This window comes from Phoca vitulina, unplaced genomic scaffold, assembly GCF_004348235.1.
Source record: "Phoca vitulina isolate PV1807 unplaced genomic scaffold, GSC_HSeal_1.0 scaffold5, whole genome shotgun sequence".
NCBI classification, from domain to species: domain Eukaryota; kingdom Metazoa; phylum Chordata; class Mammalia; order Carnivora; family Phocidae; genus Phoca; species Phoca vitulina.
This window is the reverse complement of record NW_022589708.1, coordinates 29,973,810-29,989,879: the sequence shown is the minus strand read 5'-3', so window position 1 is coordinate 29,989,879 and position 16,070 is coordinate 29,973,810. Positions and strand designations below refer to the sequence as shown.

Genomic DNA, 16,070 nt, shown 5'->3' with positions numbered 1-16,070 from the left:
TAGCAAGAGGATACTACTGAGGAGGAGGAAGAGGAGGCGGAGGGGAAGAAAAGAAAAGAGGAAGAGGAGGAGGGGAAGGAAGAGACTCTACATGCTAGAGGTCAAGTCCTTAACACTTGGTAACTAATTTAGTGGAAGTTGTGACCAAAACAAAAGTTGTACGCCTAGGCCACCTGGAGATAGGGATGTCATTCACAAAAACAGGGAAGTCAAGGGGAAGAATGAGTTTCCAAAAGGAAAAAACAGGTTCTATTTTTTCTATTTATTTTTAATTTTTTTAAAGATTTTATTAATTTATTTAGAGTGAGAGAGAACAAGAGAGAGCAGACAGAGAGGGAGAAGCAGACTCCCTGCTGAGCAGGGAGCCCAACTCAGGGCTCGATCCCAGGACCCTGAGGTCATGACCTGAGCCGAAGGCAGATGCTTAACCGAATGAGCCACCCAGGTGCCCCTATTTTTTTAATTTTTTTTAGAGGGAGAAGGGACAAAGGGAGACAGAGCATCTTAAGCAGGCTCCATGCTCAGCATGGAGCCCGATGCGGGGCTCCAACTCACAATCCTGAGATTGTGACCTGAGCCGAAATTAAGAGTCGGTTGCTTAACTGACTTACCCACCCAGGTCCCCCAGTTCAATTTTAAAGATGTTTAAGTTCAAGATACTAAAATGTCAGCAAAATAGACATGAACAAGCATATGAAAATTTATCTTTGACATCCCTTCAGCTTTACTCCCTAAACCAAAATAATCACAAAATCTTGTCAATTATGTTTTGTAAATAGTTCTTGAATCTGTCTACATCTCTATTGCTGCAATTCTAATAATCTAAGGTACCACCACCTCTTGCTTGGTCTACTGCAAAAGCTTTTTAACTCATTTCTGTACATCCACGTTTGACCCACTTCAATCCATTCTTCACACAGGAACCCAAGTCAACTTTTAAAAACACAAATCTAAAGGGGCACCTGGGTGGCTCAGTTGGTTGAGCATCTGACTCTTGATTTCAGCTCAGGTCATGATCTTGCACTTGTGAGATACAGCCCCACATGGGGCTATGGGTTGAGCCTCACGTCTGCTTGGGAGTCCCTCTGACCCTCCCCCAGTTCACATGTGCTCATCTGCATGTGTGCTTTCTCAAATAAATAAAATCTTAAAAAAAATAAAAATAGAAACACAAATCTGAGTAGGTAATTACCCCACTTAAAACCCTACTAACATCTTCTTAATTCTCTTGGGTTAGAGTCCAAAAGCATTGGCATGGCTTAAAAGATCTTCTACCAAGATCTGACCTCTGCCAGCCTCCCTGCCTCATTTGCATCCCCCTCCAACTTGTTCATCATACTCCAGCCACAAAGACATCCTTCTACTTGTGTGAACCTGCTAAGCTACTTAGGGGCTTTCACAAAGGTTCTCCCTCTTCCTGGTATTCCTTCCCACATCTTTTGCTAACCACCATACACCTCTGAGGTCCCAGACTGGGTTAGTTTCCCTAATATACACTCTCATGTCATTTTACACTTGTTTCATTGTGTTATCTACAAGTGTAATTAAGTATGGGATTATGTATGTGTTCAATGCATGACTCCTTCACCAAGCTGTAAGTGCCAAGAGTACAGAGGCCATGTGTTTCTTGTGCAGTGCTCCAGCCTCTGTCTAAAAAGTATCTGAAACAAAGTACTCAACACTATTTTGAGAGAAAGAAAAAGTAGGAGGAAGGAGACAGGAAAGAGAGAAAAGAAGGAAGTTCAGAGCTATAGCTTTAAGCATTACTCAGAGGGCCAAGGATAGATTCATAGATACACAGATACATTTAAAGGATATGTAAGCTGGACATGTCCATTTAGGAGCTATCCATGAAATTATTTCATGCAGATTTTGGTGCAATGGAGGTAATGGAAAACCATGTACATGGATAAGATTTCCCCCAGATAGCATGCTACGAAAGTAAAGAGAAAGACTGATCAATAGTATCATGTGCTATACATGAAGAGATATACCTGCTTATATAGTCTATTCAACTATGAGCATTGTGAGAGCATGAAGAATATCTATTTCAACTCTGTACTTTCAAGACCTGCATTAGTGCCTGACATATCACGGGTGCTCAAGAATTATCAAAAATGAACAAAAAGTTAATGAAAAGTAATGAGTATTTCTCATTATGGTTTAGAAAAACAACTTCTCTTTTATACTAAATAATTAATAATAATCTCTTAAATCAGTTGTTTGAGCAACAGGAATATGTAACTGCTAAAAGGTTAGCCCCTTCTATACAATTTAGAAAAACATCAAGGTTCACTCAAAACCGATCTTCAGAGAAGCAGAACATATAAAGCCAAATAAAATGACTTTCCTGAAGCCTAGTCATCACAGACTAAAATATTCACAAATATACACCAATACTTGTGTTTCTTTTGTTCAATGAACATCTTTAAAGTTCAAATGGCTTTAATATATATTCCTAAAATACTTCTTCCTATGCATTTAATTAGTTTGGCATTTAATTAGTTATAACAATTTTAATGAACCTAAACCCACCAATTCCTGAATATACAGCTTAAGAATCAGCTTTTCCCAAATCCCCACAAATTGATTTTACTGTGGTTTTTTGTTGTTTTTGTTGTTAATTTGGCTTGTTTTATTAGAAGTAGATGGTTATCAAAGAGAGCCAGTAATAAGTTAAAAGTTATATGAAGAGAGGAAGAGCAAGATGGTGGAGGAGTAGGAGACCTAAATTTCGTCTGGTCCCAGGAATTCAGCTAGATAGCTGTGAAACCATTCTGAACACCTGCAAACTCAATAGGAGATCTAAGAAAAGAATAGCAGCAACTATGAACAGAAAAGCAACCACTTTCTAGAAAGTAGGATGTGCGGAGAAGTGAATCCGAGTCGATATTCGGAAGGATAGACCGTGGGGGGAGGGAGCTGGCTACCGGCAAGTGATAGAGCAGCGGAGCACAAAATCGAAACATTTAGAAGTCAGCTCCGCTGAGGGACATGGCTCCAGTGGCTAAGTGGGGGGTGGAACCCTCACTGGGACAGTGTGGTCTCAGAACCCTCGGGGTCACAGGAAGACGGGGGGTGCCTGAGTGCGGCAGAGCTCCCAGGTACTGGAACGGGGAAGCCGGCTGCAGAGACGGAGCCGAGGAGTGGGCTCTCAGCTCGGGGTTGCCATAAACCCTGAACCGCGGCACAGTCGGGCCACTGCTCTTCCAGCAGGGACCCAACAAGCGGCAGATCTGGGGAGACTCCCCTTCCTCCCCCAGGAGAAGCAGCGCGGGAGTGCACCGCAGGAATCTGCTGGGTTTGGAGAGTCCAAAGGGGGTCGTGTGCCAGAGACAGAAACGCTCGGTCACAGGCCGGGTGAGCACGGGGTGTGGCCAGAGACTGGGGACACAGGAGTGATTGACTGCTTTTCTCTGGGGGCTCACTGAGGAGTGAGATCCTGAGTTCTCGGCTCCTCTGGGGTGGAGATTGGGAGGCTGCCATTTTCACTCCTGTCCTCCAAAGCCCAACAGAAAGTTTGCAGGGAACGAAAGCTAGGAGAGCAAACCCCAGCGGATTACTTAGCCCGGCCCCGGCAAGGGCGGGGCAATTCCGCCTCTGGCAAGGACATTTGGGAACCACGGCAACAGGCCCCTCCCCCAGGAGATCAGCAAAAACAGCCAGCCAAGACCGAGTTTACCCATCAATGAGAACGGCAGAACTCCAGCACTAGAGGAATGTAGCACATAGAATTCATGGCTTTTTTTCCCATGATTCTTTAGTCTTTCAAAGTTAATTTTTCAAATTTTAATTTTTTTCTTTTTCTATTTTTTTAATTTTTCTTTTTTCCCTTTTTCAACCAACATCTTATCTCATCAATCCCTTTTTTAAAATCTTTTTTATTTTTCATTTTTAGAGTCATATTCTATCTGTTAATTGTAGTTAACCTTATTTTTTGTATATTTGTATAAGTTGTTCTCTCTTTAAAATTTTGGGATACAGTTTCTTCTAACAGACCAAAATATACTCTAATCTCTAGTGTATGGCTTTGTTCTAGTCTCCTGCTTGATCACATTCTCTCCCTTTTTTTTTAAAATTTTTCTTCTTTCTTTTTCCAACCAACTTCTTATCTTATCAATTCCTTTTATAAAATCTTTTATAATTTTCATCTTTACAGTCAAATTCCATCCCCTCAGCATACTTACCCTTATTTTTGTACATATGTAAGTTTTTCTTTCTTTAAAATTTTGGGAGGAGATTATTTCTAACAGACCAAAATACACCCAAAATCTAGTGTGTGGCACTGATCTATGCACCAGCCTGATCATATTTGATCATATTCTTTTTTTTTTCTTTCTTTCTTTCCCTTTCTTTCCCCCCCAGTTTCAGGTCTCTTCTGATTTGTTTAGTATATATTTTTCTGGGGTCATTGTTACCCCATTAGCATTTTGTTCTCTCATTCATCTATTATCCTCTGGACAAAATGACAAGATGGAAAAACTCACCTCAAAAAAAAGAACAAGAGGCAGTACTGATTGCCAGGGACCTAATCAATACGGACATTAGTAAGATGTCAGAACTAGAGTTCAGAATGACGATTATAAAGATACTAGCTGGGCTTGAAAAAAGCATGGAAGATACTAGAGAAACCCCTTCTGGAGAAATAAAAGAACTAAATATCTAACCAAGTCAAAACCAAAAGGCTATTAATGAGGTGCAGTCGAAAATGGAGGCTCTAACTGCTAGGATAAATGAGGCAGAAAAAAGAATTAGTGATATTGAAGATCAAATGATGGAAAATAAAGAAGCTGAGAAAAAGAGAGACAAACAACTACTGGATCACGAGGGCAGAATTCAAAAGATAAGTGATACCATAAGATGAAACAATATTAGAATAATTGGGCTCCCAGAAGAAGAAGAAAGAGAGAGAGGGGCAGAAGGTATATTGGAGCAAATTATAGCAGAGAACTTCCCTAAGGAAACAGGCATCAAAATCCAGGAGGCACAGAGAACCCCCCTCAAAATCAATAAAAATAGTCAACACCCTGACATCTAACAGTAAAACTTACAAGTCTCAGAGACAAGGAGAAAATCCTAAAAGCAGCTCGGGACAAGAGGTCTGTAACCTACAGTGGTAGAAACATTAGATTGGAAGCAGACCTATCCACAGAGACCTGGCAGGCCAGAAAGGACTGACATGATATATTCAGAGCACTAAATGAGAAAAATATGCAGACAAGAATACTATATCCAGCCAGGCTGTCACTGAAAATAGAAGGAGAAATAAAAAGCTTCCAGGACAAAAACAAAAACTAAAAGAATTTGCAAACAACAAACCAGCCCTACAAAAAATACTGAAAAGGGTCCTCTAAGCAAAGAGAGAGCCTAAAAGAAACACAGACCAGAAAGGAATAGAGACAATATACAGTAACCATCATCTTACAGGCAATACAATGGCACTAGATTCATATCTTTCAAGAGTTACCCTGAATGTAAATGGGCTAAATGCCCCAATCAAAAGACACAGGTATCAGATTGGATAAAAAAAACAAGACCCATCGATATGCTGCCTGCAAGAGACTCATTTTAGACCCAAAGACACCTCCAGATTGAAAGTGAGGGGGTGAAAAACCATTTACCATGCTAATGGACATCAAAAGAAAGCTGGGGTAGCAATCCTTATATCAAACAAATTAGATTTTAAACCAAAGACAATAATAAGAGATGAGGAAAGACACTATATCATACTTTCAGGGTCTATCCAACAAGAAGATCTAACAATTGTAAATACCTATGCCCCTAACATGGGAGCAAATATATAAGCCAATTAAAAACAAAATCAAAGAAACACATTGACAACAATAAAATAATAGTAGGGGACTTTAACACCCGCCTCACTGAAATGGACAGATCATCTAAGCAAAAGATCAACAAGGAAATAAAGGCTTTAAATGACATACTGGACCAAATGGACTTCACAGATATATTCAGAACATTCCATCCCAAAGCAACTGAACACACATTCTTTTCTAGTGCCCATGGAACATTCTCCAGAATAGATCACATCCTAGGTCACAAATCAGGTCTCAACCGGTACCAAAAGATTGGGATCATTCCCTGCATATTTTCGGACCACAATGCCCTGAAACTAGAACTCAATCACAAGAGGAAAGTCGGAAAGAACTCAAATACATGGAGGCTGAATAGCACCCTACTAAAGAATGAATGGGTCAACCAGGAAATTAAAGAAGAATTAAAAAAATTCATGGAAACCAATGAAAATGAAAACACAACTATTCAAAATCTTTGGGATGCAGCAAAGGCAGTCCTAAGAGGAAAGTATATAGCAATACAAGCCTTTCTCAAGAAACAAGAAAGGTCTCAAATACACAACCTAACCCTACACCTAAAGGAGCTGGAGAAAGAACAGCAAATAAATCCTAAACCCAGCAGAAGAAGAGAAATAATAAAGATCAGCACAAATCAATGAAATAGAAACCAAAAGAACAGTAGAACAGATTAACAAAACTAGCTGGTTCTTTGAAAGAATTAATAAGATTGATAAGCCCCTGGCCACACATATCAAAAAGAAAAGAGAAATGACCCAAATAAACAATATCATGAATGAAAGAGGAGAGATCACAACCAACAACAAAGAAATACAAACAATTATAAGAACATATTATGAGCAACTATATGCCAGCAAATTAGATAATCTGGAAGAAATGGATGCATGCCTAGAGATGTATCAACTACCAAAACTGAACCAGAAAGAAACAGAAAACCTGAACAGACCTATAACCACTAAGGAAATTGAAGCAGTCATCAAAAATCTCCAAAGAAACAAGAGCCCAGGGTCAGATGGCTTCCCAGGGGAATTCTATCAAACATTTTAAGAAGAATTAGTACCTATTCTTCTGAAACTGTTCCAAAAAATAGAAATGGAAGGCAAACTTCCAAACTCGTTTTATGAGGCCACCATTACCTTGACCCCAAAATCAGACAAAGACCCCATCAAAAAGGAGAATTACAGACCAATATCTCTGATGAACATGGATGCAAAAATTCTCACCAAAATACTAGCCAATAGGATCCAACAGTACATTAAAAGGATTATTCACCACGACCAAGAGTAGGATTTACTCCAGGGCTGCAAGGTTGATTCAACCTCCTCAAATCAATCACTGTGATACAATACATTAATAAAAGAAAGAACAAGAACCATATGATCCTCTCGATAGATGCAGAAAAAGCATTTGACAAAGTACAGCATCCTTTCTTGATTAAAACTCTTCAGAGTGTAGGGATAAAGGGTACATACCTCAATATCATAAAAGCCATCTATGCAAAACCCACAGCAAATACCATTCACAATGGGGAAAACCTGAGAGCTTTCCCCCTAAGGTCAGGAACACGGCAGGGATGTCCACTATCACCACTGCTATTCAACATAGTACTAGAAGTCCTAGCCACAGCAATCAGACAACAAAAAGAAATAAAAGGCATCCAAATCGGCAAAGAAGAAGTCAAACTCTCACTCTTTACAGATGATATGATACTTTATGTGGAAAACCCAAAAGACTCCACCCCAAAACTGCTAGAACTCATACAGGAATTCAGTCAAGTGGCAGGAGATAAAATCAATGCACAGAAATCAGTGGCATTTCTATACACCACCAACAAGACAGAAGAAACAGAAATTAAGAAGTCGATCCCATTTACAATTGCATCCAAAATCATAAGATACCTAGGAATAAATCTAACCAAAGAGGGAAAGGATCTGTACTCAGAAAACTAGAAAATACTCATGAAAGAAATTGAGGAAGACACAAAGAAATGGAAAAACGTTCCATGATCATGGATTGGAAGAACAAATACTGTGATGATGTCAGTGCTACCTAGAGCAATCTACACATTCAATGCAATCCCCATCAAAATACCATCCACTTTTTTCAAAGAAATGGAACAAATAATCCTAAAATTTGTATGGAACCAGAAAAGACCCCGAATAGCCTGAGGAATATTGAAAAAGAAAAGCAAAGCTGGTGGCATCACAATTCCGGACTTCAAGCTCTATTACAAAGCTGTCATCATCAAGACAGTATGGTACTGGCACAAAAACAGACACATAGATCAATGGAACAGAATAGAGAGCCCAGAAATGGACCCTCAACTCTATGGTCAACTAATCTTCGACAAAGCAGGAAAGAATGTCCAGTGGAAAAAAGACAGTCTCTTCAACAAATGGTGTTGGGAAAATTGGACAGCCACATGCAGAAGAATGAAACTGTACCTTTTCCTTACACCACACACAAAAATAGACTCCAAATGGTTGAAAGACCTCAATGTGAGACAGGAGTCCATCAAAATCCTAGAGGAGAACACAGGCAGCAACCTCTTTGACCTCAGCTGCAGCAATTTCTTCCTAGAAACATCGCCAAAGGCAAGGGAAGCAAGGACAAAAATGTCCTATTGGACTGCATCAAGATAAAAAGCTTTTGCACAGCAAAGGAAACAGTCGACAAAACCAAAAGACAACTGACAGAATGGGAGCAGATATTTGCAAATAACATATTAGATAAAGGGCTAGTATCCAAAATCTATAAAGAACTTATCAAACTCAACACCCAAAGAACAAATAATCCAATCACGAAATGGGCAGAAGGCGTGAACAGACATTTTTCAGAAGAAGACATCCAAATGGCCAACAGACCCATGAAAAAGTGCTCAACATGGCTCAGCATCAGGGAAATCCAAATCAAAACCTCAATGAGATACCACCTCACACCAGTTAGAATGGCTAAAATTAGCAAGTCAGGAGACAGATGTTGGCAAGGATGCGGAGAAAGGGGAACCTTCCTACACTGTTGGTGAGAATGCAAGCTGGTGCAGCCACTCTAGAAAACAGTGTGGCGGTTCCTCAAAAAGTTGAAAATAGAGCTACCCTATGACCCAGCAATTGCACTACTGGGTATTTACCCCAGAGACACAAATGTAATGATCCAAAGGGGTACGTGCACCCCAATGTTTATAGCAGCAGTGTCCACAATAGCCAAACTATGGAAAGAGCCAAGATGTCCATCAACAGATGAATGGATAAAGAAGATGTGGTATATATACACAATGGAATATTATGCAGCCATCAAAGAAAACGAAATCTCCCCATTTGCAATGACGTGGATGGAACTAGAGGGTATTATGCTAAGTGAAATAAGTCAATCAGAGTAAGACAAATATCATATGATCTCACTGATATTAGGAATTCTTAATCTCAGGAAAACAAACTGAGGGTTGCTGCAGTGGTGGGGGTGGGAGGGATTGGGTGGCTGGGTGTCAGACATTGGGGAGGGTATGTGCTATGGTGAGCACTGTGAATTGTGTTAAGACTGATGAATCACAGACCTGTACCTCTGAAAGAAATAATACATTATATGTTAAAAAAAAAAAAAAAGAAGAAGATAGTAGGAAGGGAAAAATGAAGGGGGGGAAATCGGAGGGGAGATGAACCATGAGAGACTATGGACTCTGAGAAACAAACTGAGGGTTCTAGAGGGGAGGGGGGTGGGGGGATGGGCTAGCCCAGTGATGGGTATTAAGGAGGGCACATATTGAATGGATCACTGGGTGTTATACACGAACAATGAAATCATGGAACACTACATCAAAAACTAATGATGTAATGTATGGTGACTAACATAACATAATAAAATAAAATTTTTAAAAAATGTTACATGAAGAAAATCTATAGTCAACATTAGAAAATAAAAATGCTATTTGTTAGTAAGCTAACATCCCATTATATGACTAATGGAAAAGCTTAGTTGAAAACAAAGTTTAAATAAACTTTTCATGATATCTGAGGATGGACAGATAAAAGAAAAACTCTAGAAACCAGCCTTATACATTAACAATTCACCTTGGAATTTATGATGATTTACGACTTTAAATCCTAAATCAAATAGGAACTTAATGAAAAATGTCTGGAATTGATCCTGTAGGATTTTTAGTCATTGCACAAAAAGAACCTCATACCTATGAGATTTGAAAGAATTATGGGTGTTAATAAAAGGCAAAGTCTATTAACATTCTTTAAATATTTATTTTAAAAATATTTACTTTAAAAATTTCAAAGAAATTTTAATAGCTACCACTGTTTAAGGAAAACCCTTTTTCCTGCAATGTAAGAACAAATGAATTTTTGGAAGTTGTTCCATGATACAGATCATTATTTTCTCTATCAGCTTATTGCTGAGCCTGTTTTCTAAAAAACAAAACAAAACAAAAATTAGTCATAATTTAATTTAAAAATGTCTCTCACTCTGAATCTGTTTCTTCATTTGTAAAATAACAAGATGAAGGAGAGTATTTCTGAGATTCCTTTTAACTCTAAAATACTGGAGTTTTAATAAGTCAAAATTCAAAGAACTTCTGGAATAAGAAGATTTCAGTCTTTTGTTTAACTTCCCTTAGTAATGAGAAATGAAAAATTTCTGAGTCTATGGTCTAAGGCAGGAATAGGTAAATTTTTTTCTGTAAAGGGCTAGATTGTAAATACTTTTCATTTTGTAGGCTATAGGATCTCTGTTGGAACTACTTAACCATTATGGCATGAGAGCAGACACAGGCAACACATAAACAGACAAGTATGGTTGTATTACAAACTATTTCTGGACACCGAAGTTTGAATTTCATATAATTTTTATCTGCCACAAAACACTTTTTTTTTTTAACCTTTAAAAACGTCAAAACCATGAGAGACTATGGACTCTGAGAAACAAACTGAGAGTTCTAGAGGAGAGGAGAGTGGGGGATGGGTTAGCCTGGTGATGGGTATTAAAGAGGGCACGTACTGAATGGAGCACTGGGTGTTATACACAAACAATGAATCATGGAACACTACATCCAAAACTAATGATGTAATGTATGGTGATTAACATAACATAATAAAATAAAAAAAAATAAAGAAAAAAATAAAAAAATAAAAACGTCAAAACCATTCTTAGCTCACAGGCCATACAAAACAGGCACTGAGCCAATTTGGTCTGTGTGCCATAGTTTGTCAACCCCTGGTCTAGAGTGTACTTTAATAAACAGGCTCAATCAGAAAGAAAAAAAAAATAACTATTAGTATGCAACACAGATAAAAACTGTTCAAAATATCACCATGCTTATACAAATAAGCATTCTTCAAATTATGTCTTTTCTTTTTGCAAAGATAAACTCCAGACTTCCACTTCCCTAAAATAAGATACTAGAGAGAAGCAAGCCTTTGCTCTTCCTTCAAAAACTTGACTAGCATAAGAATGCTGTGGAAGTAATTAAGGACCAGATAAACTAAAACTCCAGAGATGAAAGAGTACTTCCACAGTGAGCTCAGACCATTGGCATTTTCTTCCATGGGGGTATTTGCAAAGTTTGGATACACATGAGGTGAAATTGAGCCTAGTTTAAACAGAGGAACTCTACTAAAGAAAACCAGAAACTAGTGCGGCTTTAGCTGGAATGAGACTGGAAATCTAGAAAAGCCTCAAATACAGGGCCAGTTTCCCCTATAATATAAAGCTTAGTAATGGGATGCTGGAGGATAGGGAGGCTGGACCAACAGGGCAGAGTCAATTTCCCAGTCTCCCAATGTCTAGAAGACAGAATCCCAGTAGAGGGAGGAGTCTACTTAATCCATGATTGGATGGAGATTGGCAACACCTCACCCTACTTGTCTAACACAGCAAAGAGCAAAACTCTCTGAAAGAAAATAACTGTTAGGCACATAATAAACATATTAACAGATCTACAAGAAGCAAAATAATCAGGCAGACTCAAGATAATTGATATTGAAGTTAAAATAGATGCAAAGATGGAAAAATAGGATGGAATGATGTAATTTTCAACAGGATCTGTTTTTTAAAAAAGCCAAGTAGATTTTCTAAAAAATAAATATTTGAAATCAAGAACTTGTCAGATGATTTTAAGAGCAGAACAGACCAGAGGAAAACAGGATTCATGGACTTGCAGATAGGCCAAGGGAAAATATCCAAACTCAAACACAGAGAAAAGAACGAGATGAATAAAACAGAATATGAAACATGCAGCACATAGTCAAATGGTCTCATATTCATGTAAATGAAATACAAGACAGAGAAAAAAATGGAACAAATGCAATATGTGAACAGATAATGACAATTTTACAAAAGTGAGAAAAGAAATCAACTCAGAGATTCAAGAAATTCAGGGAAATGCAAGCAGGAAAATGCACAGAAAACCACACGTACACCAAATACTAGGCACAAACTGCTGAAACAAAGGATAAAGAGAAAATCTTAAAAGCAACAAGAGAAAAAAGATACACTAAAAAGAACAACAATAAGATTGATAGCTTCCGTTCTCTGTGTTGAACAGTGCTGGGGAAAGAGGGGTATAGACCTAGAATTATGTACCTACCAAAAATATCCTTTAAAAATGAAGACAAAAATATATTGTAGACCCACAAAAGCTGACATAATTCATTGTCAATATACCAATACTACAAGAAATACAAAAGGAAGGTCTTTAATAATTGCTATGGCAAAATTTTAAATAAAAGGACACAGACGTAAAGTAGAAGAAATGGAGAAGATATATCCTGAACATACTTACCGGCCTTGGAAAAAATGTTGGTATGGCTATATTAGTATTTGACAAAATTAATTTTTAAGGCTAGAAGTATTATTAGAGATGAACTGAGCACTTCATAATGCTAATAGGGTCGATTCAATAGGAAAACACAGCAATCCCAAATCTGAATGCATCTAATAATAACATAACTTCAAAACATATGAAGCAAAATTGAGCAAAGTAAAAGGAGAAAGACAAATTCACAATCAAAAGAGCAGATTTTAACATTCCTCTCTCTACCTGACCGAACAAGTAGAGGACAAAACAGCATGGATATAGAAAAGTTTAAAACATGATTAATCAACTTGACCTAACTGACACACCTAGAAAATCACACCTAACAACTGCAGAATAGACGTTCTTTTCTAATGCAAATAGAATATTTACCAAAATAGACAACAGAATGCTGGACCACAGACTAAGTCTCAACAAATTTCCAAAGACTGTGACTGTGATCACAGAAAAATTAAACTAGAGACCAACAGAAAGAAAACTCAGATATTCCCAAATGTTTGGAAATCTAAAAAAACAAAAACAAAAACAACAAAAAAACAGATTTTAAATAACCTATGAGTCAAAGAACTATAATAATATATAGTATTATATAATATAATAGCTATAATAGTTAAAATGGAAATCAGAAAATATTTTCAATTAAATAAAAATGACAGATGACCAAACTTGTGAAATGTAGCTGAAGTAGTGCTTAGGAAAATGTATAGCTTTTTGCAAAGACATAAATGCAAATAATGAAAAAAGAAATTCTGAAAGTAAATGATCTAGGCATACAACTTTAGAAGCTAGAAAAACAACAGCAAGTAAACAATGTAAAAAGAGGGAAACAAAAGTAAGAACAGATATCAATAAAATAGAAAACAGACATTCAGTAGAGGAAATCAAGGAATCAAAACTGGTTCTCTGAAAAGATTAATAAGGAAAGACTGCTCTAGCAAGACTGGTCAGGAAAAAAAATAAAACCACAATCACCCATATGAGAAATAAGAAAGGGGACATCATTTTAGATGCTGCCCATAAATTTCACAGTTTAAATACGAGGGCATACCCCTGAAACAAATAATACATTATATGTTAATTTAAAAAATTAAAAATATAAATAAATAAATAAATACAAGGGCAAATTCCATTGAAAAATGTAACTTCTCAATATTAAACCAGGAAAAATACAATATCTGAATAGTCTTCTATTCTGTTAAAGATACTGAATCCCTAACCAAAACGTTCCCACAAAGAAAACTGTAGATTCAGTGGCTTCACCAGAGAATTCCTCTAACTACTTAATTCACTGGTACGTTCTTTCCAACAACTTCAATCTTAAACTAACTCTTTCTCTGAATATAAAAAGAAATTTCCCAACTCATTTTATGAGATAAGCATAATTCTGATACCAAAATCTGAAAAGAGTATTTCAAAATAAAATCTCAAGCCAACATCTCCCATGAACAAAGAAACAAAAATACTACCATAGCCAAAAAGTGGAAACAACCCAAATGTCCATCAATTGACAAATGGATAAACAAAATGTGGTACATCCATATAACAGAAGTATTATTCAGCCATGAATGGAGTAGACACATGCTACTTTATGGATGAACCTTGAAAACATTACGCTAAGTGAAAGAAACCAAGATCACCAATGATCATATATTGTATGATTCCATTTATATCAAATGTCCAGATTAAATAAATCCATAGAAACAGGAAGCTGATTAGTGGTTGCCAGGGGCTGATGGAAATGAGAAGCAGAGTGACTGCCACTGGGTATAGGATTTCTTTTTCGGGTGAAGAAAAATGTTCTGTTTGCACAACTCTGTTAATATACTAAAACTACTGACTTGTATACTTTTACATGGTGTGTTTCATGATGTGTGAATTATATCTCAACTAAAAATAAGAGGAAAAAAAGCCACTGATCTAAACATAATTTCAATTGTTCAGCAACCTATAAAAAGGATAGATAAATTGCAAAATCCAATCAATGTAACTCAACACGGTAACAAAACAAGGAAAAAAAATATGATCCTTTCAATAGAAACAGAAAAAGTATTTTATAAAACTCAACAACTACTTGTGATGAAATGCTTCCATAAGGCAGAAAAAAAAATTAATCTGGTAATTACTAAATCTGGTAATTACTTAATCTGGAAGTAAGTTAAACAAAAGAAATGAAAATCATAATGGCTGAAAAGAAAACAGTAAACCATTTTTACTTGTAGATAACCTAACTGTTTACAGAAAGTGCAAAGTAATCCATAAATAATAAGTGAATTATCCAGGTCACTAGATACAACACCAATTTTTTAAGAAATCAGCTAATTTATAAAACACTATATGTAAACTGAAGCTTTTCTATATAAACCAGAGTTATTTCTCCTGTGTAATTAATGTAATGATACTCTCATCATTGTGTTCAAGCATTACTGAATAAATTAGGGAGGAACAGTAGTCTGATTACTAAGTAGAAAACTTTTATTTACTTTCCTAGCCTGATAATTAGTAACAAGAAAAGAGATTTTAGCAGTTCAAACTGATCTAGGGAAGAGATGCAAACAGATTTCCTATATATAGCTTCAATCTCTTGATCTATTTAGAAGTCTTCATATGGCGGGTAGGGATGGGGGATAATAACTCTGAAACTGTAAAACTTTCTAAGGACAATGTGTTCACCCCAGGCCTCAGAGAGCTACCGTAAGGGTAATGACAGTTAGCAGTCAAATAAGCAGGCACACAAAAAGATACAAGGCACCCTGAGAACTGCCAGAGATAAACAACAGACACCAAAACAGAGCGCAAATGGAATTTTCAGACACAACTATGCTTACCAAATTTAAAGAAATAAGAGATGGCTTTAAAATATCTGCAGCATATGGGGAACACAGCATATATGAAAGAAAATCAAATCAAACTTCTATGAAAATGAAAAATATAATAACTGAAATTAAAGACCCACTAGGTAGGTTTGCAGCATCTCAGACACAGATGAAGAAAGAATTTGAAGAAATTAGAAAAAAGTATCTACAATTTCAGCATAGAAAGATAAAAAGGTTGAAAATGTATCCCTGAGACCTCCAGTTCTGAAACCTCCTCCTTCAACTCCCACCATCCCAAAAGAGACAGCCTTTACTCCATCCAAGTGTACTTCTCATACCATGGACCCCATCTCATTCCCCATCCTTGGGATTTCACTCAACCACTTACACCCTCTCTTTGTTCACTCTTTAATCTCTTTTATCCAGGATTTCTAAACCTAGAAGCCTACTGGCCTCCAAATGAAGGAAAAAAAAAAAGTTAAATGATTCTCTATTTCTCTTCATCACTAAATTTCTTAGGGAAAAACTGTCTTGAACTTTTTCAATCCCTTACTATCAAATTCCTACAAGTTTATGACTTCTCGATGGCACCAACTTCCTTGTTGCCTA

The 16,070-nt window shown here is 37.0% G+C and overlaps 1 protein-coding gene across 14 annotated transcripts in view; it reads right to left on the bottom strand.

The window, feature by feature from the left end:
* Positions 1 to 16,070, bottom strand: part of MYCBP2 (MYC binding protein 2) — a 283,331-nt gene that overhangs the window by 247,256 nt on the left and 20,005 nt on the right. The window lies entirely within an intron of this gene.